Source organism: Hordeum vulgare, chromosome 2H, assembly GCF_904849725.1.
Source record: "Hordeum vulgare subsp. vulgare chromosome 2H, MorexV3_pseudomolecules_assembly, whole genome shotgun sequence".
Lineage (NCBI taxonomy): Eukaryota > Viridiplantae > Streptophyta > Magnoliopsida > Poales > Poaceae > Hordeum > Hordeum vulgare.
In genome coordinates, this window is record NC_058519.1 from 620,831,603 (window position 1) to 620,841,314 (window position 9,712).

Below are 9,712 nucleotides of genomic sequence, written 5' to 3' on the forward strand. Positions count from 1 at the left end.
CCGAGCTCCGGAGAAACGCGATCTAGAGGAAAAACTGTGGAGGTATGTGGTCGGGCTGCCGTGGAAAAGTCGTCTCAAATCAGCCCTAAAACCTGTGTATATATAGGTGGGAGGGAGGGGACCTTGCCTTGGGGCTCAAGGAGCCCCAAGGGGGTCGGCCGAGCCAAGGGGGGAAGGTCCCCCCCCCCAAACCGAGTTGGACTTGGTTTGGTGGGAGGGAGTCCTTCCCTTCCTTCCCACCTCCTCTTTTTTTTCTCTTGATTTTCTCTTCTTGGCGCATAGGGCCCTTTTGGGCTGTCCCACCAGCCCACTAAGGGCTGGTGTGCCACCCTCAAGGCCTATGGGCTTCCCCGGGGTGGGTTTCCCCCCCGGTGAACTCCCGGAACCCATTCGTCATTCCCGGTACATTTCCGGTAACTCCGAAAACCTTCCCGTAATCAAATGAGGTCATCCTATATATCAATCTTCGTTTCCGGACCATTCTGGAAACCCTCGTGACGTCCGTGATCTCATCCGTGACTCCGAACAACATATAACTCTAATACGCATAAAACAACGTCGAACCTTAAGTGTGCAGACCCTGCGGGTTCGAGAACTATGTAGACATGACCCGAGAGACTCCTCGGTCAATATCCAATAGCGGGACCTGGATGCCCATATTGGATCCTACATATTCTACGAAGATCTTATCGTTTGAACCTCAGTGCCAAGGATTCATATAACCCCGTATGTCATTCCCTTTGTCCTTCGGTATGTTACTTGCCCGAGATTTGATCGTCAGTATCCGCATACCTATTTCAATCTCGTTTACCGGCAAGTCTCTTTACTCGTTCCGTAATACAAGATCCCGCAACTTACACTAAGTCACATTGCTTGCAAGGCTTGTGTGTGATGTTGTATTACCGAGTGGGCCCCGAGATAACTCTCCGTCACACGGAGTAACAAATCCCAGTCTTGATCCATACTAACTCAACTAACACCTTCGGAGATACCTGTAGAGCATCTTTATAGTCACCTAGTTACGTTGCGACGTTTGATACACACAAAGTATTCCTCCGGTGTCAGTGAGTTATATGATCTCATGGTCATAGGAATAAATACTTGACACGCAGAAAAACAGTAGCAACAAAATGACACGATCAACATGCTACGTCTATTAGTTTGGGTCTAGTCCATCACATGATTCTCCTAGTGATGTGATCCCGTTATCAAGTGACAACACTTGCCTATGGCCAGGAAACCTTGACCATCTTTGATCAACGAGCTAGTCAACTAGAGGCTTACTAGGGACAGTGTTTTGTCTATGTATCCACACAAGTATTGTGTTTCCAATCAATACAATTATAGCATGGATAATAAACGATTATCATGAACTAAGAAATATAATAATAACTAATTTATTATTGCCTCTAGGGCATATTTCCAACACCTATTGTTCAACCACCTGATTGGAACTTGCCCTTTGAAATCATGTGCGATGCTAGTGATTATGTTGTTGGTGCTGTTCTAGGACAAAGAGTTGACAAGAAGTTGAATGTCATTCACTACGCTAGTAAAACTCTAGACAGTGCCCAAAGAAACTAGATTTTTTAGCAGTCGTGTTTGCATGTGAAAAGTTCAGATCTTATATAGTTGACTCCAAAGTCACTATTCACTCTGATCATGCTACTATTAAGTACCTTATGGAGAAGAAGGACGCTAAGCCTAGGCTAATCAGAAGGGTTCTTCTGCTACAGGAATTTGATTTGCATGTTGTTGACCGAAAGGGTGCTGATAACCCTATAGCAGATAACTTGTCTAGGCTAGAGAATGTCCTTGATGACCCACGACCTATTGATGACAGCTTTCCTGGTGAGCAATTGAATGTCATCCGCACTTCACATAGTGCACCGTGGTATGCTGATTACGCAAACTATATCGTAGCCAAATACATACCACCCAGTTTCACCTACCAGCAAAAGAAGAAATTCTTCTTTGATTTGAGACACTACTTTTGGGATGATCCTCGCCTTTATAAGGAAGGAGTAGATAGTGTTATTAGACGTTGTGTGCCTGAACATGAACAGGGACAGATCCTGCAGAAGTGTCATTCTGAGGCTTACGGAGGACACCATGCTGGAGATAGAACTGCTCATAAGGTATTGCAATCAGGTTTCTATTGGCCCACTCTCTTCAAGGATGCCCGTAAGTTTGTCTTGTCTTGTGACGAATGCCAAAGAATAGGGAACATCAGTAAGCGTCAGGAAATGCCTATGAACTATTCACTTGTCATTGAACCATTCGATGTCTGGGGCTTTGATTATATGGGACCTTTCCCGAGTTCGAATGGGTATACTCACATCTTAGTTGTTGTGGATTACGTCACTAAGTGGATAGAAGCTATCCCCAATAGAAATGCTGATCACCACACCTCTATTAAGATGCTTAAAGAAGTCATCTTCCCAAGATTTGGAGTCCCTAGATATCTGATGACTGATGGCGGTTCACACTTCATTCATGGTGTTTTCCGCAAGATGCTCGCTAAGTATGATGTCAACCATAGAGTTGCATCTCCTTATCACCCTCAGTCTAGTGGTCAAGTGGAGTTGAGTAATAGGGAGATCAAATTGATCTTACAAAAGACCGTCAATAGATCTCGGAAGAATTGGTCTAGCAAACTTGATGATGCACTATGGGCTTATAGGACTGCTTATAAGAATCCCATGGGCATGTCACCGTATAAAATGGTTTACGGTAAGGCCTGTCATCTACCTCTTGAACTGGAACACAAAACTTATTGGGCAATCAAAGAGCTCAACTTCGATTTCAAACTTGCCGGTGAGAAGCGGTTGTTTGATATCAGCTCATTAGATGAATGGAGGGCCCAGGCATATGAGAATGCCAAGTTGTTCAAGGAAAAGGTTAAGAGATGGCACGATAAAAGAATACAAAAACGAGAGTTCAATGTAGGTGATTATGTCCTACTATACAATTCTCGTTTAAGATTCTTCACAGGCAAGCTTCTCTCTAAATGGGAAGGTCCCTACGTTGTCGAGGAAGTATATCGTTCCGGTGCCATCAAAATCAATAACACGGAAGGTAATTTTCCTAGGATGGTAAACGGGCAAAGAATCAAGCATTATATCTGTGGTACTCCCATAAATGTTGAGACCAATATCATCAATATCACAACTCCAGAGGAGTACATAAGGGATGTTTATCAGCCTGTTTCAGACCCTGAAAACAAAGAGGTATCTGTTTCGGTAAGTAATTGGACTCCGAAACTTTTCCAATAGGAAATTTTCTCCGTTTTGGAATTTATGGAAAATTAGAAAAATAAAAAGCAGTCCGGAGAGCGCACGAGGTGGCCACAAGCTTGGTTGCCGCGGCCTACCCCCCCTGGCCACGGCAACAGGGCTTGTGGGCACCTCGTGTGCCTCCCGGACTCCGTTTTCTTGCGGAGCACTCCTTCTGGTCCAGAAAAAATCATTATATATATACGCCCGAGGGTTTTGATCTCCGTATCGCGCAGTTTTCCTCTGTTTTCGTTTCAAGCCTGTTTCCCCAAAATTTCCTAAGGAAAAGATCTTCGAGAAGGTCATCAATCCCTACCTCACAGAAGTATTGCAGCACCCCCAATCTATCAAGATGAGCGAGGGGATGTTGCACATCCGTGATGTTTAGGGGCCTAAGAAGACCGGAAGCGTGGAGACAAGGCTCGAAGCAATGGAGCAACAAGTCTTCAAGTGCCAAGGGATGGTGGAGTGTGGACTCAACGCCAACCACATGATGATCACGGAGTTCACCAGCAATCACAAGATGGATGCCATTGACATTGGGAAGCACCTCTCCAGGCTCTATGACAGGGTTGATCAACTTTAGGGCCAGATCTATGACCTGCAGAACCAAAACTGTGAGTACGAGTATAGATTTAAATCAATACGGTTGGCTGCAGATTTGAGGATTCCAGCGACTCGTTCATCCTGCCATCATGGAGCACCTATGCCTTGGAAGACGGAGGACCAGACTACTTCAACAACACCACCACCATCACCACCAAAGGAAGACAACTAAGCATTGCTATGGGCAATCCCCTTGGCTTATGCCAAGCTTGGGGGAGTTGCCCTGGTATCGTATCATCTTTATATATTTTGCTTTTACCTTTGTTTTAGTTCTTTCCTTTTCAGTTTTATTTCTTCTCTTAGTGGAATAAATCTTTAGTGTTTTAGTTTGAGCCTTTTGCCTTGTGTCTCCCCCGTTGTATTCGAGCTTGCGAGCTATATAATAAAGAGTATCTTAGTCAAGGGCTTTGCTTTGTGCCGGGATCAAAAGTATGAAAAGAACGATAGCATGAAAGATCATGAGATGATCTTATGGAAAGTGATAGCTTCACATATAACAAGTATGATGATTGAAACTTGTTGAGAGTAGACCAACATAGACCTCAGTCATTGTTGCAATTAATAAGAAGTAATAAGGAAAGAGAGGTTCACATATAAATATATCATCTTAGACACTTTCTATAATTGTGAGCACTCACCAAACTATTACATGCTTAGAAGTAGATGACGGACAAGGAAGACAACATAATGAATTATGTTTGTTTGGTTCCAAACAATGTTATATGATTAGAGATCCCTTAGCATGTGACGATTGCTTCCACCTCATATTAGCCAAAACTCCCGCACCAAGTAGAGATACTACTTGTGCATCCATAAACCTTCAACCCAGTTTTGCCAAGAGTGTCCACCATATCTATGGATTGAATAAGATCCCTCAAGTAAGTTGTCATCGGTGCAAGCAATAAAAATTGCTCTCTAATATGTATGATCTATTAGTGTGTGAAAAATAAGCTTTGTACGAACATGTGATGAGAAGACATAAAAGCGACATACTGCATAATAAAGTTCTTTATCACAAGAGGCAATATAAAGTGACGTTCCTCCGCACTAAGAGGACACGCATCCAAACCTCAAAAGCGCATGACAACCTCTGCTTCCCTCTGCGAAGGCATATCTTGTACCTTTACTTTTGTCCTTGTGAGAGTCATGGTGATCTTCACCAATTCCTTATTTAGCCTTTTTCTTGGTGATCGTCATATGCTTGGGAAAGATCTATATTCATATATCAACTTGGAGATGAGTACTTATGCTTTATTATTGTTGACTTTACCCTTGAGGTAAATGGTTGGGAGGCAAAATTATAAGCCCCTATCTTTCTCTGTGTCCAACTGAAACTTTGATACCATGAGTACCACGTGAGTTGTAACAATTGTGGAAAACAAAAGAGATGATTGAGTATGTGGATTTGCTTTACGAGTTCTTATTTGACTCTTTCTGATGTTATGATAAATTGCAATTGCTTCAATGACTATAGACTGTTGTTGGCTACTTCTCGGTAAGGTTTTTGTTTCATACTTTGCTTTGTGAAGGAATTGTTACTTTCCCTTAAGAATCCTTATGATGTATTGTTGTTCTACGTGTGATCATGATGCCCTCATGTCCGTATTTTGTTTTATCGACACCTTCATCCCTAAAAATGTGGACATGTTTTGGGTCTTGGTTTTCGCTTGAGGACAAGCGAGGTCTAAGCTTGGGGGAGTTGATACGTCCATTTTGCATCATGCTTTCATGTTTATATTTATCGCTTTTTGGACTGTTATTATACCTTGTGGAACCTTACTTACGCCTTTTCTCTCTTATTTTGCAAGGTTTATTTGAAGAGGGAGAATACCGGCAGCTGGAATTCTGGACTGGAAAAGGAGCAAGTCTGAGTCCTCTATTCTGCGCAACTCCAAATGCCCTCAAAATCAACGTGGATTTTTTGGGAATATATAAAAAATACTGGGTGAAAGAACTGTCAGAGGGGAGCAACCAGGGGCCCACAAGCCTGGATGCCGCGGCCTACCCCCCTGGCCGCGGCAACAGGGCTTGTGGGCACCCTGGTGGCCCACTGGCCCCCCTCTTTTGCTATATGAAGGGTTTTGTCCGGGAAAAAATCAGGGTGGAGCTTTTTCATGGGTTCTCCGCCGCCACGAGGCGGAACTTGAGCAGATCCAATCTAGAGCTCCGGCAGGACGATCCTGCCGGGGAAACTTCCCTCTCGGAGGGGGAAATCATCGCCATCGTCATCACCAACACTCGTCTCGTCGGAGGGGAGTCATCTCCATCAAACATCTTCATCAGCACCATCTCCTCTCCAAACCCTAGTTCATCTCTTGTAACCAATCTACGTCTCGCGACTCCGATTGGTACTTGTAAGGTTGCTAGTAGTGTTGATTACTCTTTGTAGTTGATGCTAGTTGGATTACTTGGTGGAAGAGTTTATGTTCAGATCCTTGATGCTATTCATTACACCTCTGATCATGATTATGATTATGCTTTGTGAGTAGTTACTTTTGTTCCTGAGGACATGGGATAAGTCATGCTGATAATACTCATGTAAATTTGGTATTCGTTCGGTATTTTGTTATGTTGTATGTTTTTTCCTCTAGTGGTGTTATGTGAACGTCGACTACTTAACCCTTCACCATACTTGGGCCTAGAGGAAGGCATTGGGGAGTAGTAAGTAGATGATGGGTTGCTAGAGTGGCAGAAGCTTAAACCCCAGTCTATGCGTTGCTTCGTAAGGGGCTGATTTGGATCCACTAGTTTAATGCTCTGGTTAGACGTTGTCTTAATTCTTCTTTCGTAGTTGCTGATGCTTGCGAGAGGGGTTAATCATAAGTGGGATGCTTGTCCAAGTAAGGGCAGTACCCAAGCGCCGGTCCACCCACATATCAAATTATCAAAGTAACGAACGCGAATCATATGAACATGATGAAACTAGCATGACAGAAATTCCCGTGTGTCCTCGGGAGCGTTTTTCCTCTTATAAGACTTTGTTCAGGCTTGTCCCTTGCTACAAAAGGGATTGGGTCACTTTGCTGCACCGTTGCTACTACTTGTTACTTGTTACTTTTCGCTTGCTACGTTTCACCTCACGACACCATCACTTGTTACCGCTACTTTCAGTGCTTGCAGTTATTACCTTGCTAAAAACCGTTTATCAGAGCCTCCTGCTCCTCGTTGGGTTCGACACTCTTATATATCGAAAGGACTATGATTGATCCCCTATACTTGTGGGTATCAGGTACTAGCCATGGAAAAGTGAGAATACAGTAATCTAACACCAATATAAATAGAAATCAAGTTTGCTACAATACCTAAAGAGGTGGTAGTTTGTTTTCTTGTGCTAATGATATCACGAGTTTCTGTTTAAGTTTTCTGTTGTGAAGTTTTCAAGTTTTGGGTGATGTTCCTATGGACGATGAGATAAAGAGTGGAAAGAGCTCAAGCTTGGGGATGCCCAAGGCACCCCAAGCCAAATTCAAGGACACCAAAAATCCTAAGCTTGGGGATGCCCCGGGAAGGCATCCCCTCTTTCGTCTTCAATCCATCGGTAACATTACTTGGAGCATATTTTTATTCACCACATGATATGTGTTTTGCTTGGAGCGTCTTGTATCGTAGGAGTCTTTTCTTTTTGTTGTGTCACAATCATCCTTGCTTCACACCTTTTGAGAGAGACATGCACTCATCGTGAATTTGCTAGAATACTCTTTGAGCTTCGCTTATATCTTTTGAGTTAGGCAATTTAGCTCACATGTGCTTCACTTATATCTTTTGAGCTAGATAACTCTGCTCTATGTGCTTCACTTAGATCTTTTAGAGCACGGCGGTGAGTAACTTGGTAGTTGGCTTGTGCCATGAAAGTAGTCCCAAAGGTGATAGGCACCCAAAGAGGATACAATAAAACTTCCATCTTCATGAGCATTGATTAGAAAGAGAAGTTTGATTCCTCTCGATTAGTTTTGAGACGTGGATTTGGTAATATTAAGAGTTATGTTAGTAGGGTGTTGTTAATCTAGAAATACTTATGTTGAAGTTAGTGATTCCCGTAACAAGCACGTATGGTGAACCGCTATGTTAGGAAGTCGGAGCATAATTGATCTATTGATTTTCATCCTTTGTGTTGCGGTCGGGATCGCGCGATGGTTAACACCTACCAACCACTCCCCCTAGGAGTATGCGTTTAGCACTTTGTTTCGATTACTAATGAAAACTTTCGCAATAAGTATGTGAGTTCTTCATGACTAATGTGAGCCCATGGTATAGATGCACTTTCACCTTCCACCATTGCTAGCCTCTCTAGTGTCGCGCAATTCTCGCCGGTACACAAAACCACCATATGCCTTCCTCAAAACAGCCACCATACCTACCTACTATGGCATTTTCATAGCCATTCCGAGATATATTGCCATGCAACTCCCACCATTCCGTCTCATGACTTGTGTCGTCACTCTCATATTGCCATTGCATTATCGTAAGATAGCTAGCGAGATGTTTCAACGTCATACGCCAAGCTAGATCGTTGCACATCCCGATACACTGCCGGAGGCATTTCCTATAGAGTCATCATTGTTCTAAGCTTTGAGATGTGAGTAAATAAAAGTGTGATGATCATCATTATTAGAGCATTGTCCCATGTGAGGAAAAAAATAGGCCAAAGTTGCCCACAAAAAAATAGATATGGAAAGAGGCCAAAGAGCCCAAATAAAAAGAGAAAAAAGAAAAAAAAAGAGAAGGGGCAATGCTACTATCTTTTCCACACTTGTGCTTCATAATAGCACCATGTTCTTCATGATTGAGAGTCTCTCAATTTGTCACCACCATATGCTAGTGGGAATCTTCATTATATGACTTGGCTTGTATATTCCAATGATGGGCTTCCTCAAAATTGCCCTAGGTCTTCGTGAGCAAGCAAGTTGGATGCACACCCACTAGTTCTCCTTTTGAGCTTTCACATACTTATAGCTCTAGTGCATCCGTTGTATGGCAATCCCTACTCATTCACATTGATATCTATTAATGGGCATCTCCATAGCCCTTTGATATGCCAAGTCAATGTGACCATCTCCTCCTTTTTGTCTCACAACCTCCACCACACTCTATTCCACCTATAGTGCTATATCCATGGCTCACGCTCATGTATTGCATGAGAGTTGAAAAAAGGTTTGAGAAAGTAAGAGTGAGAAAACAATTACTTGGCCAATACCGGGGTTGTGCATGATTTAAATTAGTTGTGTGGGGATGATGGATCATAGCCAAACTATATGATTTTGTAGGGATAACTTTCTATGGCCTTGTTATTTCAAAAGTTCATGATTACCTTGCTAGTTTGCTTGAAGTATTATTGTTTTCATGTCAATAGCAAACTATTGTTTTGAATCTTACGGATCTGAACATTCATGTCACATGAAAGAAGTTACAAAGGACGAATATGCTAGGTAGCATTCCACATCAAAATTCAGTCTTTATCACTTCCCTACTCGAGGACGAGCATGAGTTAAGCTTGGGGATGCTTGATACGTCTCCAACGTATCTATAATTTTTTATGGTTCCATGCTATTATCTTGTCAAACTTTGGATGTTTTGTATGCCTTTTATATCCTTTTTGGGACTAACTTATTAACTCAGTGCCAAGTGCCAGTTCCTGTTTTTTTCGTGTTTTTGACCCTTTTCAAACGAGAATATTGAACGGAGTCCAAACGGAATAAAACTTCTGAAAAGATTTTTTCCAGAACAGAAGATACGCACGGGACGTGAGAACCAAGGCAGAGGCCACCAGAGGAGGCCACAAGCCCCCTAGGCGCGGCCAGGGGGGCACCTAGCAGGCTTGTGGGCCCCTTGTG